The following is a 21,147-nucleotide window of genomic DNA, read 5'->3' on the forward strand; positions in this document are numbered from 1 at the left end:
GACTCACTTGGTAACTAAACTTTTAGTAGAGGAAACCTGATATTTACCCTTTTAGGTCATATCAGCTTAGAAGAAATACATCTAAAAAACACATACACACAAAAACATTCATTTTGAATTTGGGCTTTTTACAGTGCAAACCATCTACAGAAACAAGGGCATCACCGCTGAAAAGTCTGACAAAATCCAATATGCCTGGCACTGCCCATAATTACACAACCACACAAACACATGCAGTGACCTCATGAGAGAGTGATGATTGGCATGACAGCAGCAGCGGAGATTAAAGACATAAAATGTTACAAAAGAGTGGAGCCTGAGTTCATATGGGCGTGTGCTTGTGGAGAGAGAGGCTCTGAAGCGAAGCAACTTCCACAGGAGCATGAGAGACAATTAGAGGTTTGTTTTCTTTTTTATATCTCAGCGCATCCAGACCTTAGTTGAACCAACAGAAGACGAACAAGTAGGAAAGATTTAAAAGAAGAAAAAAAAAAGGAGGTCAGACAGCACAGAGTAAACTATACTCTCACCCACTCACCCTTCACCCAGCCTGACAATGCACTGTGGGAAATGCCCACATTTACTAATGCCCAGTCAGTGCCGCAGGTGCACAGGTTTTAGGAGTAAAGAAGCTATTGGAAAGGGGGGGGAAAAAGACCAGAAAGCGCCCACCAAAGTATCTGCAGGGATCTAACCCCTGGCATAAGTGCAGCTTCAAAAGAAGTCTCTTTATGCTCTGTCTGCATTTTGATCTATATAAAACTCAAGTAAAAATCCTTTCACCTGTTTCCCTTCTGGATCAAGTGGACTAGATGGGAAGCTTTTCAAAGAGGAAGTTGCTTCATACCAGAATCAGACTTTTATACTTCCACAGCATCCTAAAATTGAACGGCTTTCCACAGACACAAGACGGAAAACGGCTGGAATACAAGTGGCAGTAGAGACATTTTCCGAGCTGAGCCGAATCTGATAATCTGCTTCTGTGGCTGCTGCTCTAACCCGAGGTGACGGTCCTCCAGCAGTTACCGAGCCACACCTCATCTGTCAACAGCTATGCTCTCACAATGTACAATTAAACAAAAGATAGCAGTTTGCTTCGCTGTGGAGTTTGCGGTTTGGGCCGGTGGTTATTTGTAGCCTTAGTCTTATCAGGGAGGCGGCTTACATGAACATGAACACGCAGTCCGTTTTCCTACACCAGCGCGCCCTGAAGCCTGCTCTGTTTTGTGCTGGCTGTAGCTCCATCTGGAATGTGCTGGCTACAGCTGAGTCTGAGGCTCAGGGGTCAACCACGATGTGACTCTATTTCACTTGGTTGAGGGAACAGTGAGTATTTACCTTACAGAAACTACAAAAAAAAAAAAAAAAGGGAATTCTTTTCATTTCCTGCACACTTTCAAATCCCGTAATATCTACCATATGCTCCACTATAGACAAAGAAAAAGGCTCCGCCAGAGCAAAGTGGCCTAAATAATTGTGAGTCTGTAGAGTGAACTTTGGCTAAGGGGTAAATACAAAGACAACACAATTACAGCTAACATAAATGGAGTCTTAACACTTTGGAATTACCAGCATTTGACTCTTACAGTGTAGCCTGATTTTCATCTCAGTCACAATTAAAGATAAAAATAGCGACACTAACAACACCCAAGCTTTTTAATGTCAGCACGTCAAGTAACCGCTTACAACCTGGCTGGAAATTTTTAATAAGTCTTCTCTAAGGAGATGACAAAGAATCAAGAGCTAAAAAGTTTTGGTAGTTACAAATTTGGCTTTCTCTCTTACTCGTGGTTAAAAACCAAACACCTGTAACTCACTTTAAAAGAAATGAAGCTGAGGGGAGGTTGGGTGATGAACAATACAAAGACATAGAGAGTAAAAGTAAATCAAGACGTGAATGGTTTAAATAATTAAAAAATTAAAAATTAAAAAAATAAAAAGGCTCAATAGAGAGTTTGCAGAAATATACAATGCAAGAGTCAAAAAAACAAAAACAAACCATGACTGCGCATTGATTTCTTTCATATAAACATGGCTTCAAAGTCACTGTCTGCATTGCAAAGTTATAAAGCATGTTTTAAATTGATGTACGTTAAGAGCCTCTAAAACAATCACTTAGTGTTTTTATATGCTGTGGGCTCATTAAACATCAAAACACATCCTCTTAAAGCACTTCAAAAGCTCTGAAGCTTGGTTGCAACTAAGCTGACAGTTCAACCCTCAAGTAATTTGTCATATTTCCAGTGCAAGTATAAAATACCCCATATGAATTTGCTGCATGGCTTTAAATTCCACTGCCAAGTACTGCATTACGGATGACAGCCATTGATAAAATTACCACTGCAGCACTAGAATGATGACCTTTACATGCCAAGATTAACATAATTACTAACAGCAATCCATCAAGGGGTAGCTTAAGCACATCACATCGACAAGGTGTGGAGCTGAGCTATGCGTCAAAGCTATGTTCTGGAAAAGAGCCCCAGTTGCTCGGACTAAAGCTCATATAGAAGGAGCACAATAATCATGGTGCTGGCTATAAGCAGTGCAGGAGAGGCAAGCCTCCTCTTGGTTCTGCTTGAAAATGGGAGTCTCCTACCCAGTCGCTCTGCCAGCTGGCCGTCTGCCCAGCGCCTGCCGGGCAGCACACTGCCATTGTCCTTTAGTTGTTTCAGGGTGATCTGAGAATTAAAATAGACAGGACAACAGATTCTCCCTGTTTATTCGCATGGAAACAAAGAACAAGAACTGCAGGAAAGTGACAGAAAGCTCACAATGCACCAATTAAAAGATTAAAGCAATGTTGCAAACTTGGCTACGGACAAAGACAAAGAGTCCCCCGTTCTCTCCTCTGTTGAAATACTAAAGAATACTGACTAATATGACTAATTGAATGCAGTGTTATTGGAAATCTGACTAGCAGCGCATTCACAAAGCACTTATTTAAAGGTCATTCAAAATTATCAGCGTCACAGTCACACTCCTAACATGCATGCAAAGTTTTAGATGTCACTTCCTGAATCCATTAGGTCTCACAGACTGAAGCTCCTGAATGTTCCCAACAGAAGGAGACCGTGTTTGTTCTTGGCTGCTCTGGTGGAGCCCCACGAACAGAGACCTCTGTGCTGTGGCCCTTCTCCAAAAGGGACCATCTGTCCCCCGCAAACTGGACCTAACCACAGCGGCCCTCTCTGCTATGGGGCGACAGAAAGGGACATGCAGGGTTGATGTGGCCCAGCAAGTCTCCAGAATAAACCACCACCTATTTCCATCAGCACACATCATCCCCCACCCCGCCACTTCCCAGCAGCCTGCTGCTTTCTTAGCTACAGCCATACCAATGGCAGCCTGTTCAGAAAAGTACACTCTCTCTGGGAGAGGAGAAGAAAAACGGTGAGAGGAGAACTCTCAGTTTGCAAAAGGAAATTGTTCAGCTCGAAAGCTCTCAGAAGATCTGTGCTTCTGCTGTCAGGTCAGGCAGAGTCCACGCTGTCACATTATCACAGGCGAGAGAGGGGAAGTAGGTGTTTGACGCGGTTAAGACAGAGTCAACACACTGACGCAAACACATTCACACGCATCAGCTGGGCAGCAGCACTTATGCAGCCTGACAGCAGGGCGACCTCAGCACGCGTCGCCGCCATAGACCGTCTTTCCCTCCTTGTACTCAGTGCAGCAGCTTTTTATTTCCTTTTCAAAGTTTCTTCCTCACCGTCAGCCCGGTGCTGCTGACAGAATTTTGGTGTAAGAGAGATAATTTGGACTTCAGGGCAGCAGCTGCAATCTCTGCTGCTGACACAAAACCATGTTCAGTCAATCAGTGGATGTGAACGAAAGACAGGAGCAAGCACGGATATACAGATGAATCACTCAGTCACCTCACAAGAACTGTCTGAAACACAGAAAGGCCGTACTCCACTTTTTATGAAGCTGATGCTGCACATAAATGCGGCTCAAACAAAAGTTCATGTTAACTAACGTGCATTATTTAGCCTTTACACCATTTTCCTGTGTGAGGCCATTAAATGAAAAAGCAACAGTAGATAAATAGTTGCCATGCTTACCTGATTAATAGAGTCCTTTTTCATCAGAGCCATAAATTCTAAGAACAGAGACCTGTGAGCTACTGTGGTAATGAGCTCACTGTGGAGATGCTATCCAAGTGCATTAAATCCATCAGCCACTTGTTGAGCACAAGCCACCCAAAAGCACACAAAGAAAGAGAGGAACCCGACACACTCCACGGCAGAAAGCCTCGAAAAATAAACTGCAGCACCTTCCTTTTGCTCCTTTACTAACAGCTAGCTTGGAAAGAAAAATGGAGAAAGGTATAAAGAAGAGAAGGAGAGAGTAAAATCAGGACAAGTCTGGCAGCTATTTGGAGTCAATTTAGTGAAATGCATACAGCTGCCCCTTAATGCACACAGCCCTCCCCCCTGTGACAAAGCCACCAACAGCTGAATGAGGCTGCAGCATTAGCATATGTAAGGGAAAGTAGGTGGCTGTGTTGGCTAAGAGTTGGGGTGGGGAGCAATGCTGAGTGTTGGTGTTGGTGGTTGGGGGCAGGGAACGGACCGTGACATTCAGAGCTTCTCGGGCTGACAGGAAGGACAAGAATGGAGGGGAAAAAAGAAGAAAAGAAAAATTGGGGGGGTTAGCTATTGTTCCCAGAAAAAGATCCCCAGATCAAGCCTGTGACCTTCCAAGTTCCTCATGATGGCTGACATTTGGAGTGATGGGAGATGCAGGAATCCACTTATCCATTCTCTCTTATGAACTACAGCTTGGTACAAAGGTCTGTCTGGCAGACAGAGCTAGCAGCAACCACGACCACCTTAAACACAGAGATAAGCGGAGAAAGGCCCAGGAGGAGGCATCGTTTTTTTCTTTTTTTTCCCCCAAAAATGATAATCCCTCTATCCACATGCCATATGCTAAGCACTGCATACTTTTTCCCATCAGCAGCAGAGACTGCAGCAACCAGACACGAGGGAAGGCAGGGAGGGGTGAGGTTATGATGGTCTTCAGAGCAAGAAAGGAAGAGAAATGTATGAAAACAGAACTCTGCAGGACACCCCTCTCTGGTGTTTTGAAGCAAACAGCTGTGGTTTTAAGGTTTACACACTCTCCCGTGCACAAACACACACACACCAACCAACAAAGATTAACTTATGTGCTGCTTCATATCATCTCATAAAAGTTGCACAGTGAACACTACAGATGGTCACTTCTCTGTGCCTGCCAAGTTGGTAGTCCATTTAAAAAAAAGTTTCATATGGCACTGTAATTTTCACTTTCGACATTAGGCTGCCATTAAGTGTTTGTTGATGAGAGTCACCCGTGGTCAGCTTGCTGTGTCAAGGCTCTAATATGGATTTAGTGAAGGAGGCTGGTTGGAAATCTGTAAAGGAGTGGCTGAAATATGGGTGTGGAGAGCAATAACTGTGACCTACACCACTGAGGACAGTACTGCTGCAGAAGAGTGGCTTAAAAACTGAACTTGTGCCTTTTTAGTAACTACAACCTACTATTTGTAAATATGTTTATGTAACTGAAACTATTATTTCTCAAAAAGTCAGCCTTCCCGAGACACAGGAAGGCTACAGAAAGAGCATATAATGTTACATAATTAAGCTTCAGGGGATTTAATTGAAAGGACCCAAACATAGTGACAACTCTAGCCACTTCCTGATAACGGCTTTGCTCAGTTTATGGTTGGAGGTAGGAACGTGTTAATAGCAGGAAATGACAGACTTTAATCAAGTTGAATGAATGGCAGCGGGTACAAGTCTTTGTGCCACAGTCTTCCTTTGATCCAGCCTCTGCAGGCAGGTTCTCAGCTTTGATTTGAGTTGAGGGGAAGGAAAGAGTTTTATTTGAAGAGTGGGAAGCCCACAGGAGGTAACACTTAAGAGTTCTTGTCACTGCATCCCAGCAAACAGACAAACTATTCATCAGCCTACACACATGTGCAAGCAGGGCCTGTGGAGAAACGCACAATCCCACAAACGCTGCTCGTTTGCACACTGACGGACGCGTTTGATGGGTAATTTACATAGTGATGGTAGTCATTACACAAGCGGATACGCATGCAGAACAGCATACATTCACAAAACACTAAAATAACATATTTTCTAAGCTCATGTTTCAAACACTCCAGAAAGAATTTGGACTCATTTAAGGAAATATACTGAAAATTGGGGTCTAAGCTAGTGGCCATCTGGTCCATTCTGAATGAGCTGAAATATAACGAAATAATGTAGTTTTAGTGGCAGAAGAGACACTAATTCCTGTAGAAAATTGCAATCTGGTCGAAACTGTTGATTTCCTGAGTTAATCTCATAAACTTTTTCAACTCTTTATGTAGATTTAAAGACAAGCGAAGCATTCTTCCACTTGTAGCTAATAACTTAATATATTGCACACCTAATGAAGTTTTAAAGGAAATAATTTTGCTAGCTTTTTCTCCAGAGAAGCTAAGAAAAAAAGGTGTTTTCCAGGTGTTACCACAGTGGTTGGAGCTGCACATTTGATTTGAAACAAAACATCCGATTTATTAGGGCGAACACTTGGAACACACCAGCTTGTGTATCCCTGAGACTGGGCTTGTGTTTCCTTCTGGTCTCAGACAGGGCATCTACACCATGTATGCCACTTTACATAAAAGAAAGTGAATAAAAGCCAACTAAAAAATAAAATAAAATTTAAATAAAATAAAACAGCCCAGACTATATCATACCTATGGCAGAGCAAGGGTAGGATTTGTTTTGTTAAGCTAGGCGTGGTTAAAAATACACAAAAAAGGTTGGGCTAAATAAAGCTGTCTATACAGCAGCAGCACTAACAACTTAATATCAACCCTTTTCATCATATTGATGTCAAAAGCTTTGGAGCGTTCATAAAACGACTCGATGGATAAAAATACTAATTCGACACTGAGATTATTTGTGTCTGTGAAGCCTTTTGATTCTCAGCAACCTTGAGTGTGACTCGTGTCATTCCACAGCCAACTTGCAGCTTTCCTCAGCATGGCCGTGAGGAACCCATTGAGCCTTGCTATATAATTACAGTAAACAAGTTAACAAAGGGGTTTGCCTGATTGCTTCCACCAGGGAACATTTAATAACCCATAGAGAATCAAAGGTACCTGTATCTGCTGAGATTGAGCCTCTTTTCATGAGCGTGTGACGATAGCCAGGCATGTGATACACTTGCTTCTCAGTATTTTTAGTCTGGCTGATAACAGCAGGCTGTGGGAGCACAAGTTTCTCTTTTAGTTATGTACAGAGGGTACTGTAAGGAAAATGGCCAGTTTCCCCTGCTGAGAGGAAGGCAGGAATAGCAGCTGGCAGGCAACAGTCAGACACATCATCTCTTGAATGTCACTACTCCCCTACCATCTCCCCGCCTCCTCTCCTTTCCCTCTCTCCACCTTCTCTCAGTTTATTCTGTATCTGTTGTCCAAATTCACCAAAGAGCCAGAGGCTGCGCTGCCGCCTCCACCATCCATAACACTCCATCTATACAACAGGGGAAGACAGCGAAAGAGAAGGGGGTAGTGGGCACATGAGGTGAGCGGGTGGAGAGTAAACAGCAGCTCTGCATCCCTCTATGTTGTTGCTAGGCAACTTTTTCTGCACATGACAGCCTTGAGTGACAGCAGACCTCCCTTCTGAACAAAGATGGAAACTTGAGGGAGGGAAAGGAGAAAGGAGGAGAGAGGGGCACAGAGATCAGCGGTGAGTCAGAGAATTCAGGGAAACACGCATTATTGCTTCAGGCAGTTTGAGGCAAAACAAACACAAATGAAACACAAAGAGAAAATCAATAGTCTATAAAAAGAGGGGAACCAAAAAGATGCCAGATGTGCAAGAGAATATCAATGTAGCTGTGATGGTTTCAAAGCTCTCAAACAGTTGTAAGATGATTAACAGAAGAGGTAAATAAAAAATACACTAAAACGCTATTTTTTTTTTTCAAAATAACTAGACAACTTTGCCATTTGGATGTCTAAATGATTGAAAAACATCGCTAGATGGTCAATACTATAAGCTGTATATAAAATATGGACGCAGTTGCCATGGCGTCATCTCTGGTTTGTGAAGACCCAATTTGAAGCATCGAATTTCACCTTATGGCTTTAACCACATTTAAACAAGACGGTCGAGTGCTAGCACTTATTGCGTGCTAGTTGGGGTGGTTGTAGCTCAGGTGGCAGAGCAGGTCAGCCACTAATCAGAAGGTCGGTGGTTCGATCCCAAGCTGCCTCCTGGCTGCATGCCAAATATCCTTGGGCAAGATACTAACCCTGTGTTTGCCTACTGGTGGTGGTCAGAGGGCCCGGTGGCGCCTGTGTCCGGCAGCTGTGGCTACAATGTAGCTTGCTATCGCCAGTGGGTGAATGACTGAATGTAGTGTAAAGCGCTTTGGGGTCCTTAAGGACTAGAAAAGCGCTATACAAAGCGCTATACAAATACAGGCCATTTACCAGTTGTGGTTATTAGCTTGTAGCTTGTAGAATGCATCTTGTTAGCCAAGCTAGCTAGCTTGGTTAAAAGAGGACAACTAGAACTTCACTTACACACACAGACTTCTTTTGTCTGCTAGTATGATCAGCCACACAGCCATCCATCTTCTTGTCAGATAACTGGATTCAAATGCTCCAAACAACAAGACAAAGGTCCAGTTCAGTGACTCAAATTAGCCTAGCAGACAGCTAGCTGTGCAACCCCCCCGTTCCTTTGACTTCCCCGTCACTCAAAATGGCCACAACTTTAATAATCAACATTAAATTTGCCTTTTAAACTTTTTAAAAGGATGAGTCAGACAACAACACACCCCTCTACATGTTGTCATGAGGAGGGAAATGCTCAGTTCAGCTGTAAATTGAGTGGTCGAGTGGTTGTTCAGGGAACTTTTGTTTTCAGCCTCTTAGGCAGTCCTTACAGCCCAATACATGGGAGACAACAAATAATGCTTCATTTAAAATCTGAGCACCACATTTCCCAAATCATTTGCTTTGCAACCGTATCTCTGTTTATACCAGATGAAGAAGACTTCATTCCCTGCTGCTATAGTCACACTGCTGAGCAAACCCATAGATTAATTTTTGAACAGTACAACATTGCCACTGGCTTGCTGAACATATCTTATCTGAGCAAGTTGTTTTCATTTTTTGCACACAGTATATCATTACCAATAAACATATGACTGGGATCTCCTGAGGCGAGCACCCATCCTAACTTTAGTTTGGTAAAAAAAATTGGCCAACACCAGTGGTTCAGGTTCAGTGCATTTTGTGTGCAGCACAGATGACGTCCTTCATCCATAAGGGACATAATAAGGGTTTGTGACGAGTGCAGTGGTTAAAATTAGCAGGTGAATGATAATCACTGGCCAGAGAGCTGCTTTTCATTGGAAGTTTGGCAGGGGAAAGAGTGCAGATGCCAAATCAGAGGTGCTGCGCTACGGACGTGTGCAGAGGCATTAAAGTAGCAAAGGAAAGCTGACACTGGCAACTTTGCCCTGTTAACGATATGGTTTCCAGTGTTTTTAAAGGACCGCAGAAGATGCCAGATGCCTGCTTCACAGCTGGCTAGAGAAGTTGGGTGTACGCTACAAACAAAACAACTGGTACAGCAAAAGCTAAGTGATCATATGAATCCAGATGCTGGAAATGTCGTAGGTGCTGAAAATGAAAGTCTACTACCAACGAGATTGGAAGGAAAGAAACATGTAAGATAATCTAACTACAACACTAAGAAATAAAAGATTAACTTTTTTTTTTATAAAAGTGAAGTCTGTGGCCATCTGGAGCATATGTTCCAGCAGAACAACTTCCTTCTGTAATTAATGAAGTTATCCAAAGGGAACAGGCTGATTAAGTGAGAACTCTGCTTATTCTCAACAGGCAGTGTTTCCAGGGCTCAGAGAGAAATGGCTCTGATAGAATTCCTGAGGACGAGGCGGCCCTAGTTTGTCATGCAGCTGGCATCTCTTTTATGGAGTCGCTTTCAAAGCTTTTCCCCCTACAAGTGGCACCAAAAACATCTGTTCCCAGGACAGCCACCCACATGAGAGTTTGCCCTGCGCTAGCAGGATGGCCTGTAGATGCAGGCAACAACCGACATGCAAATCTACATGTAAAACCCCAGACAGCAACATTGCGACAGTTAAGACAATAATATGCAAAGAGTCACAAAGGGGAAGGGAAAGATAAAGAGACAGGACAAATAAGAATGGGCAGAGTGGGCATGGGAAATAATGACTGTATCAAAAAGTAAAAAATAACTTTAAAAAGCAAGAATGAAAGAAGGCAGAGAGACCCTTAATAACAAAAGATGATAGGTAATAGTGAAAGGGGAGCACAATAGCTTGTAATTCAGAGTCAGTGTCTCCTGGCTGTGTAGTGGTACTTCAAATCTCAGGCAGAAGACCAATTTGACCTCCATCCTGTTCAAAGCAGTCCTGTTAGTGGAGGGGCCTGGTAATGTCTGATGAAGCAGCAGTAGTACAGCTATATTAAGATGGGAAATGGTCCGAGTTATTTCCATTCCCTCAGCCCGTTTATGGAAACATTATGGGAGCAAGGTTCAGTTCTCACGGAGGAGGAAAAGATTTGGAGAGTGAGCGGGTAAGAGCGAGAGACATGAGAAAAGTGAAGGAGTGAGTGAAAGTGAGGGAAAGGAGGAGGGACTGTAGAAATGCTGCTTTTAACCATTTTCTCTGGAAAAGACCTCGCTCTGTGTGTGTCCTGCATTGTGCAGTTCTCCCTCTGGCAAAGGCCACAAAAGCCTCCATTTATCTCTCCTGAGCATCTAGCCTTATTGAGAAAAGGCCCTGAAAGGCAGGCAGCCATCACATGTGCCAGGGTGACATGGCTTTTCCCTTGTTAACACTTTAGTCTTGCACCCAGAGTGCACCCAACACAATTTCCACCAGAGTGAGAGATTACTCCTGCCGACAAACGGGGGAGGAAGAAAAGAAGTAGTACATCTGTTCTATATATTTGCATTTCTTTGGTTGAGATCACAATGCACCACTTGACTCTGTGGAAAGCGAACATTCCCAGTCAGGCATGAGAAACCCACCCTATCAATGAGGCCTTTTTCCACCCTTTGGTTTCTTTAACCGGGTAACGGCACATCACAAGGAGAAGCTCGCACAAAACACAATCTGTCAACTCGGAGGCAGACGGGGCCAGTTTATTCGCGATTCGCTCTCATCGCTTTCTATTTACTCAGAGTTCTCGGGAGCAAGAAAGGAGAGCAAGAGCAATTTTAGGACATTGCAATGTGTGCTATTCAGCAATCTCCAGCTCTAATTGCAGAGGGAGAGGAATTTTGTACATCTCCAGCATTGAGGCACAACAGCTGCAGCTGGCATGGCATGTGGTGGGTGTGTTTAAGGGAGGTGTGGTGGCTACAAGTGTATCAAAAAAAAAAAAATAAATTAAAAAAAAAATAACAAACAGAAAAAAGCCACCCACACGCTCACACCTTTGCATAAATTTGCAAAAATGCATCTTTGTCGCATCATGCCTCTGCACTTTTTGTCTTTAATACTGTGCACACCTTACCATACTCGAGGGAAATTACTTTGCTCTAAATCTGTTACGCTCTTTTCTGCCGCCCGTCAGCACCACGCTTGATCTCACTGATTTAGACGGGAGTCAGCTGCCGTAAACAATTACTGCCTAGATGTCGTATACGTTAACTAACCAGTTAAACCAGCAGGTCAGATCCACGCATGTCTGACTTTTATAAAATGTCATCACTTCATCATCTTATCCTATTAGACATGTGAGAGCGCTTTTGTCACAATCAGTAAATGAACTCTTGACTTATGGGCAAAAACATTTTTATTTTAAAACAGCGAAGCATCACAAAATCCCCTCAGGCTTTATTGTGTTCTCAAGAAAGGATGTGCATGAGGTCACAGACACCTTGATCTTTCACCAAACCTAATCAGTCCTTCCTTTAGTCTGAGTGATGAAAAACGCACTCCAGCGCATATCTACATATCGTTTTTGCAAGCCATCATCAACCTCTACTAATTGTCTGGATTTATATGTTCACATATCTTATAAAACGTTAAAAACAAAAAGTGTGGAGAGGAGGTTGGGAAATTATTGCTTTTGCTTTATTCGGCTTCCACACAGTCTGCTTTTTTTTTTTTTTTTTTTGAATGGTAAATGAAGAAAAGTGTCCAAGGAGATGAAAACAGATGAATTAATTCCTCCTACCAGGAGCCTGGTTTACTGATAGGACCTGACGTGTGGGTCCTTGGTGATTGAGTGACCTTTGAGCTTCAGAACAGATTGAGGCCAACGATCTGATGAGGTGCCCTTATGAAGGAAGGGAGGGAGTGAACAAAGAGTGGAAATAAAATCCCAACAGTCATAAGGAGTACGATTCTACCCCACACCGTAGCTTCTCTTCCACTAGTGAATGCACGTCTTTTGACATCAATATTTATGCAATTTCAGATTGACATACACAGAGCCGGAGCTAGAGTCTTTAATGTACTTGACCTCAGTCGTGCAGAGATCAGTCACAAGATGAAGATTGCGCACAGGAAGTTGACTGTCCTTAATCACAGCACTGGACAGACTTTACTATTCCTCACTTCCTTATCTCTAAACTGCAGCAGGCTCCCAAGAATTTCACCAAGATGTCACCAGGCGCTGGCATCAGTATAAGTTACACCGACTCAGTGGAACAGAGGAAAGCCTTGCTTTTATTTTGGTAGATTGCTGGACTATTTCCAGCAAGGGCTGATAAGATGAATGACTCCCACAAGCTGTTCCTATACACCAAATCTGCCTGGTTAATAAGAGATACACATACTTTAGAACTTTGTTGGAGTCTGTTGGATAACGTTTGCATCTGACCTTGAAATATTTGATTTCTTAGCATTACTATCATCCCTGAGAAACCACAGACACTAACACTATTCGGTTCAATATTAAATCAATAATAAGCACAGCCCACAATGAGACTCCTGGGGCAAAATCCTATCATGCTTCTTTTCAGCACTGATAGCCCTATTCCCACAGAATTTGTACAACCGGGGGAGCTCATTTGATTTTGAAATGACAAACCCCACGTCTATATTTCGTGCACCACATTCATACGGGATAGTGGTGTTTATGTTTTACTGGAATTAACAGACATTACCCATTGGATATGATGTCAGAATAAATGTTGAGCGTACTGAAGAAAGACAGCTAAATGTTCCTTACCGCATGCTGCCTCACATCCATTTCATCATCCTTTGAGATTTCGCTCTTCTAATGGATTTGAGCAGGCTCTCTCTGCGAATGGGTCTCCATGCTGTGTAACAACCTGAGCCCCGTGAATGTGCACTCAAAAAGCCAGTGCAGCCTTTAAAAGATGGAAACAGGCCGAAGAAAGATGCTGAGAACACACACACACACACACACACACACACACACACACACACACACACACACACACACACACACACACACACACACACACACACACACACACACACACACACACACACACACACACACACACACACACACACACACACACACACACACACGGCAAAAAGAGAGAAAGCAATAATAAAAAGGTACTGATTTGCACCACTGACATTATTACATTGTTTGGATGTGGTTGGTAGCAGAGCAGGGGATTTTTACTTTAAAACCATGGATGTGGCCGAGTCACATGGGATTAAGGTCACAGAAGACCCTCACAGTTATTACAAAGAGGCTATTACACAGTTATTACACTAGCCTGATAGTATGGAACCTTTGTCATTTGTAATGATTACTCTGTCATCTCTGATCTTGCTCCCATGTGTATAATTTATAATGGAAAAAAACCCACACATGTAACCTAACCTGTACTGTGTGTGTGTGTGTGTATATATAAAAAAAATTCTCCTGTGCAAATGAATATCTTGTTGTTGTTGTTTTTGTTCCCTTTGGTCCTTCATTCAGTCTCTTTCCCAAACAACAACTGTTGAGTTTCCAGTGAAAATTTGAAGCCTATACAAAGAAAGAGCAAGCTCATATGCATAAGAAGAGCAGACAATTTTCACACATAATCTTTGGTGAATGAGGCCTTACTGTACACCACCTTGCCATGGGCATGTTGTCTATTCTGCAGGACAACAGCAAATATATAACAAACAAGTCAGCATTGACTAAACAAGAAAACGTCTCTGTGTGAGGAAAGGGAAAAGCAAGACCTCTCCTCAGGGACCCCCGGGCTCAGACCGCCTTTCAGTGGAAATTAAGCAAAATGACAGGAAATAATTAACTGACACTAATTTCTCTCGTTATGGACCCCCAGGATATGTCAAATGTCATCACCTGAGAGATCTGCGTGTGTGACCTGATGACTAGCCGTGTAGCTAGCTTAGCTTTCTGTGAGGATATTGAAGTAAATGGACTACAAACTATCCATCAAAGGTTGGCAGCTTCCTCTGACCTCTGTCCTTTGGTATTTGTGTTTTCTTCCCAAACACAGATCATCTTGAGACAGATGAGAACAATGTAATTATACAGCTGCTCCTGCGGTCAGATATACAGCACCTGGCTGTGCATCTAGCATTTGTGTGTTCATTGGTTCGTTGTGTTTTGGCTCAAGCTCATGCAGCTTAGCGCTGAACTGCCTGTGGCCCTACAGTCCTGTTTACATTTCAGAGAGCTTCCAAAGGCTTCCAGTAAACATGGCCTGGGGAAGGTAAGCACTGAATGAACACACAGCTGTGGAGCTATGTAAGAATTACAAATACACAAATCTCCTGTCGGGGTCCTAGCATAGTGTCTGGGACACTGTTTGTCCTGATTGTGTTATGTAATCTTATTTTCCTCTTCTTTTAAAGGCAGTAAACCCATATAAAGACTAGCACTCAGTGCTTTCCCTCTAGCTCTGCATTCTGCATCTTGCCACCCCCTGTGGCTAACCTCCAAACATCAACAGCAGCTTTCAATACACTCCGCTGCAGAGGAGGTGGAGGGGGCAGTTGATCTCCTTCACAGTGACAAACAGTGCGATTACAGAAGAAAGAAAAAGGAAAAAAGAAAATCAGGGCACTGTCACTCAAGATCATTATCCTCCATCAATAATCTCTACAAATCCCATAGAAGCAGGGCTAGACAAAGAAATAAATAGGAAGGGAAAAAAAGACATGGAATATAATGTTCTAGCATATTAGATCTGCTTGGCTGGGCCGGTGCTCCTTAAACACATCATACCGCTGCTGCCCCAAGAACAAGGAAAAGCCAAGCTGACTGTTCAGCTTCTTTCCGCTTTAGCCTTCCCATCTACTTTGTGTAAAAGGTTTCCCTGTATTATCTCAGGCGTGTCTAAAATATTCAGACTATACCAACTTACAAGAATAGGCCAAAAGCAACATCACGTACAGCCATTTCTGTGCTGTAAATGACTTTCTTTAAAAAAAAAAAAAAAAAAAAAAAAAGCTTCACAGTAATGTCCCAGTAATGTCATTCCCATGAATGAGAAAGTATCTAAACTGAACTCCAAGAAACCAAATATTTATATTTAAAGGATTTTGAAGACACTATGATGTTTATGTGCACCAAATGGAGCTTGGAAGAACAGCTCTGACCTCTTCGAGCCAACACTTAAGATTTTAATAGCTTTCCGCTTGAGTCGAAAGAAATTACACAATCACAATAACGCATTGCATCACACCACTTCAAAATTCGCAGTGACAATAAAAGTACAAATGGCCACATTTGTTTTAGTTTTGGTGATTCCCAGGGTAGCTAAACTCATTATCATCTGATTTATGGAGCAGTGGAAGCACAAACAAGAATAACATCCTCCTCCCAATATGTCTCATCAGTACTTTTAAAAACACAATGACAGGCTACAGACCATGACTAGACTTTCTAATTTGTCTCATGTCATTGATCTGGGAACATGAAAGGAACCGGCTATAAAAGGGGAAAAAAAGCAACACTCTCTCACAATTGACAAAGGGCTGTTTAGGAGAAAGTTCCTTCCTTTTGAAAAAGGCTGATACACAACAGAAATCCTGCACATACCACTCTGCAAACAAGGCACAACAGGGCAACACACAGAAAAACAAAATAATCCTATCATATAGCGAAAAGGAGTTAAAATTCTGCATCGCTGTCTAGACATACATTTTATATTTCTAATATTAAAACTTGAGCCTTTTGTTACCGCTTAAGCTCTACAGTGCGATATTCATTGAAGCCATCCTCCTACCAATGTAGATTATAATGATTTTTGTCATAACCTTGTGCTCAACAACAGTGTAGAAGCACTGCAGTGTGCTCACGAGGTTAAGTGAAGGATACTGGCCCCAGCAGCAATGCCTCAGTGATTCACACACACACACACACACACACACACACACACACACACACACACACACACACACTAAAGCCCGAGCACTTTATGGCACATCTGTCACGGATCTGCTCCATTTCAGTTGTTAATTACAATCATCCTCTATCAGAAACCAGTCGTGCACTTTTAACGCTTAAAATGCCTTAGCTTATCCCAGGTCGATCTGACAGTCAAGGACACTGATGCATGCACGGGAGGGGCTTTGTGTCACTTTGGCCCACATTTTAAGACTACAGGAGCAGTTTTCTGTACTTTCAAGGAATACCATGATGACTATTATATACATTTGTATCAGGGAAAACACAATATCTTGAGTAATATGGGAAAACAACAGGGAAACGCTGATTCTGGATCTCTGGGCTGATACAATAGGTGTGCGTGCATGCAAGACAGAGAGATCAGATTCCAAGTGGACAGCACTAAAAAATCATATGCATCGTTCCTACAGTTGGAATAAGCCTTACTTGCATATCACTGCAGTTGATTGGTCTCTGCCAATCAAATTTGACTGATGATAGGTGGAAGAAGCAACTGTTTACGGGGGCCTTTGACTTTCTATTAGAAGTAGTCAAATGACACATGACAGACACAGGTGAAAAAACTACAACCAATTTGTGATCCAATCAAATTAGACACACATTTAATCAAACAGAGTAAAAGCAACATTCCTAACAAGTAACCGGTTCCACTTCCTGTGTGTGACACATGTGATATACTGAGGTTCCAATAAACAGACGAAGATAGAAAAGTGTACAGAAATGACATCCTGTCTGGACTCTGTCTGCATCATCCTCACCCAGTCATGTCCATTTACTTAAACAGGGCTATTCTTTTCCACTAGGGAGGAGGTATGCACAGGGGCACCAAATCCTCCTTATCTCCCAAAGGGGGCTGGCTGCAACAACAGAGGTCAGCTGTCCCGATTGTGCGGGCCTGTCGGGGGAAAACACAGACTGACTTAACCTATGGGTCACTGCCGGTCTTGGCTCCCATCAAGTCAGTGACTAGCCAGGACTTATCCTCTCCATTGCAGACCAGCGACAAAACATTTAGACAAAGCACATAAATAACTTTCACTGGCATTTCTCCAGCCTTTATGGTACAAACACAGTGAGTGTGAGCATAGCTCATTGGGGCAGGAAGAAGCATTCGCCCACATGCTTCTCAGCTGCAAATCTATAATGTACGGGACTTTTTTAATTTTCGTTTTTAAAAAGTCAATGTTAAATATGAGTCTGGTGAAACAACAACCCTCACAACTCTAACAAACCACCATACTGACTGTATGGATAAACCTGTGATTTGAGGTGAGGGAATGGCTAATAAGTATGGCAATGATATTCCTTCTATATTAAATTATTAAGTCTTTTATTTAAACAGGCAGCCTCACCGAGACCAAGAAGCCCCATATTTCACAATTCTGTCTGGCATGTGGACAATTAACAATTTTCTTTCAGACAAAGCATTGTTGTACAGTCTGCTGTCTGTAAACCACTGCCATGTAGTCAACATCACATCTGTCTGTCATGCAAACAGGATACAGCCTGGTTTTGAAAATTATGTGGGGGTCATGTTAAACGGTAAGGTCAACGCTGGTTAAGCTGGTCTTCATGACAAGCAACAGTAATGTGTTAAGCATATAAAATGCAACATGCCATTCCTTAGTCACTGTCTGACTTAGAGCCAAGGAGCTTCAAAACATCGTATAGCATCCTTCACTCCTGCTGACGCTATCAGATGCCAAAGTAAGGTCAACAAAGATTAACAAAGGATACATGTCCCAGACACCAAGGCTATTACCATGTTCCCAGGATACAAACCGCAAGCCATAACGTCTCAATTGCCCATCTTGCATAAGGAGTGGAAATATGGAACTAGGAAGGCCTGTTCTCACAGTGATTTCCTGAGATGAATACTGGCACAAACCACACAAACCAGTGACTAAGCAAGAAAATTAGCACCTTAATACTATTACAATGATTGCACATTAAGAAACCATACTGTGCACAGTGCAGACAAAATTGATGAATAACCCAATAGGAAAATCACCATGCTGATCAGCAGCGAGAACAAGATATCTCAATACTCCTCTGAGAACCATGTGGAAGGTTTATTGTTTACCAGACAAATGAGGGGTACTGATGATAGTTCTGGTGCTTTTACCCGATCATCAGCGATACAAATTTCATAATCCCAAATTAAAAAGGAAGCTTTTGTCTACTCTGGGCACATTATGAACAGTGCTTAGTGAATCACCCACATCCATCACAAACAGACCCCAAGTGGAGCAAAGACTAAATTCACAAAAAACGACAACAACATTATCCTAATGACTTCATCTATGCTGTCCTGACAGCGGTGAGTTGACTTAAATCCTTCCATAAATCCAGACCGCAATCAAAACAAAGGCTGGCAAAAAAGGTGGAGAGAAAGAGTGGCTCTCACAACATGAGCAGGCAGCATGTGATCCCCTGTCTGCTGGTTGGTTGGTTTTGAAGCAACAGGATTTGGTTGGGGAGACCCATTGTGACTCCTAGCTAGCCAGCCAGCCAGTCAGCTGGCACGCACCAGACGAGGTTTCTGATCCTCATCACATGAAAGGGGTGTGGGACTGGTTGGAAATGGTTGCAAGAGAATCTTTCAATGGCGGGAAATGCATCATCATTATTAAAAAAAAAAAAACCCTGGTTTAAACACAAGACCTTTAGCAGTTTTGTTTCACTTCTGCTGTTTTCCAAATTATGACTTGTCAGCATGCTGGTAGGAAACCACCGTGGGAACAGAAACAACAGAAAGAAAAGAAACATCCCAAGCAAGCAACTGATGTGAGAAGACTGATATCCGCCAACACTGTTAAATAATCAATGTGTTACAGTAACATCTTCACAGACAATTTCTGTGACACAACCCAAGGATAATGGCTGTAATTCTAGTTAGGCGACTCCAGGCCCAGTAGCCCGGAAGACATCCTAAACAGCTCTGCAATGATAACAACTGGATATGGCCCACGGGCATGTCACAGGAAGCCGTTTCTCTGCCAGACCTGACAGGTGCCTTATTGTTCAGCTGCGCACATAACTTTATTTTGAAAGACATATCTATCTGGCTCAATTACCCATTGTCTGGTTAGTCATGCAGAAGGCGCTGTTAGAAATAGATGAGCACATATTTCTTCTTTGGGGCCCTCTCAGCAACCTATTGATGGCAGAACACAGCAGATCCCTATTCAAATTAAGATTGAAGGAGTTACCACGGCACTGTCATTATTGTGGCTGCTGAGCAAGTCTTGCTCCAGGAGTGTGCCAATGACAGGGGGTGAGATGGGGTACCCAGGACCCTTAATCTCATCTACATTATCTTTCATCTTTTATCATCTGAAAAAAAAAAACCCCTACATTTGCTTCTATAACGTAACTTTCAAATGTAAAACTCAGCAGCCAGAAATTAACAAAAGACATTAATCCAACCTAGAAAGGTAGCCTAATAGAAATATGTGCATGATGATAGCGAGAATGAGAAGATAAAAGGGATTAGGGTTCCAATATGTACAAAGAATAATAACAATTGACTATTATGCATAATATTGCTTAATATTCCACACATCATTACAGACATCTTTGCACCCGTTCAGGTTGCTTCCCCAACATGCAGACCTATGAAAGCTGCAGTTAAGCCAAGCATTTTTAGTGTTAAAAGGAAAGAAAAAAAAGTTAAACATTAAAGCAGGCCATGAACATACCATCTTAAAACACTTCTCTGCCTACTTAGTTCGGCAAATCCCCTGGAAAACTAATCTTTCCCAGACTCAAAACCCTGTGAAAAATAATGGTGCCTTATTGATTTTAAGCGTTCCGGGAGCAGAGAACTATGTATGCTTGATGTGGTCAGATGTAAGCTGCAAAGACAAAAGGAAACGCATGCAGAGGACTGTAAATTAAGCAATAGAAACTCAGGATTTACACTCCTAGCACCTAGTCGTATCTGTAGCCTTCCATCAGCAGAGAATTGGGCCTATTTATTTTCCTTTATTGGGGATTTAGTTACCGTGGAGGCTCAACTTCCTGCAGGAAGGATACGGTGCTTAAGGACAAACAACACTGGACTTACTTTCCCAGTGGAGTATACAGTGCAGTGTATGTTGAATAGGTCACAGAAGCGGCCAGCAACCAAACAAGATTGTATATGCTGTGTAGAAGCTGGCTGCCAGATATTATTTATGAAGAAACCAAACAACCGGGACTGTTGGAGGGGGGAACTGTCTTTTGTCTGCTCATAATAACAACCTGCTGCAAAGTAAAACCACAAAAAGGACACAAAACACAACAGCAAATTGTTTACATTAAAAAAAAAACATATCCCACTCAGGTTCTCGGAGGAAAATATTAAATATGGTTGGTGAGAGCATATGGGCTGGTAAGCAAGTGAAGGCTTTATTACACACGGCCAGTTGGACAAAGCTGCCTTTATCGCCCCCCACCGTTTTAATGGAAGCACGCCACTCAAAACAGATTCATTCAAAAATACTCCAGTCCACTGTGCCCCCACGTCCCCCATCACAAACCATCACCACTACCACAAGTAAACGTTATCAAACACACAGTTCCTTCAAAATCACACCGAAATAAGAAGCTTGCACTCTGTCTCCAAGAATGTTAAAATAAAGATGTTTTACGCTGAAACTGCTTTATTTGTAAAGCTTGCAATGTCCTGAGTAAACAAACAGGAATCCAGTTAAACTGACCAGCAGCATAAGTCATAAGGA

At 42.5% G+C, this 21,147-nt stretch overlaps 1 protein-coding gene across 6 annotated transcripts in view; it reads right to left on the reverse strand.

The window, feature by feature from the left end:
* Positions 1–21,147, reverse strand: part of LOC101474326 (signal-induced proliferation-associated 1-like protein 2) — a 79,583-nt gene that overhangs the window by 58,025 nt on the left and 411 nt on the right. The window contains exon 1 of one of the 6 annotated variants that reach the window (XM_014409991.3): positions 4,065–4,427. The exons of the other annotated variants lie outside the window; for them this stretch is intronic. The gene's annotated coding sequence lies outside the window, so the exon portion shown is untranslated. Of the gene's footprint in view, positions 1–4,064; positions 4,428–21,147 lie in introns of those variants that run through there. 6 annotated transcript variants of the gene reach the window in all.

This window comes from Maylandia zebra, linkage group LG13 (assembly GCF_041146795.1).
Source record: "Maylandia zebra isolate NMK-2024a linkage group LG13, Mzebra_GT3a, whole genome shotgun sequence".
NCBI classification, from domain to species: Eukaryota; Metazoa; Chordata; class Actinopteri; order Cichliformes; family Cichlidae; genus Maylandia; species Maylandia zebra.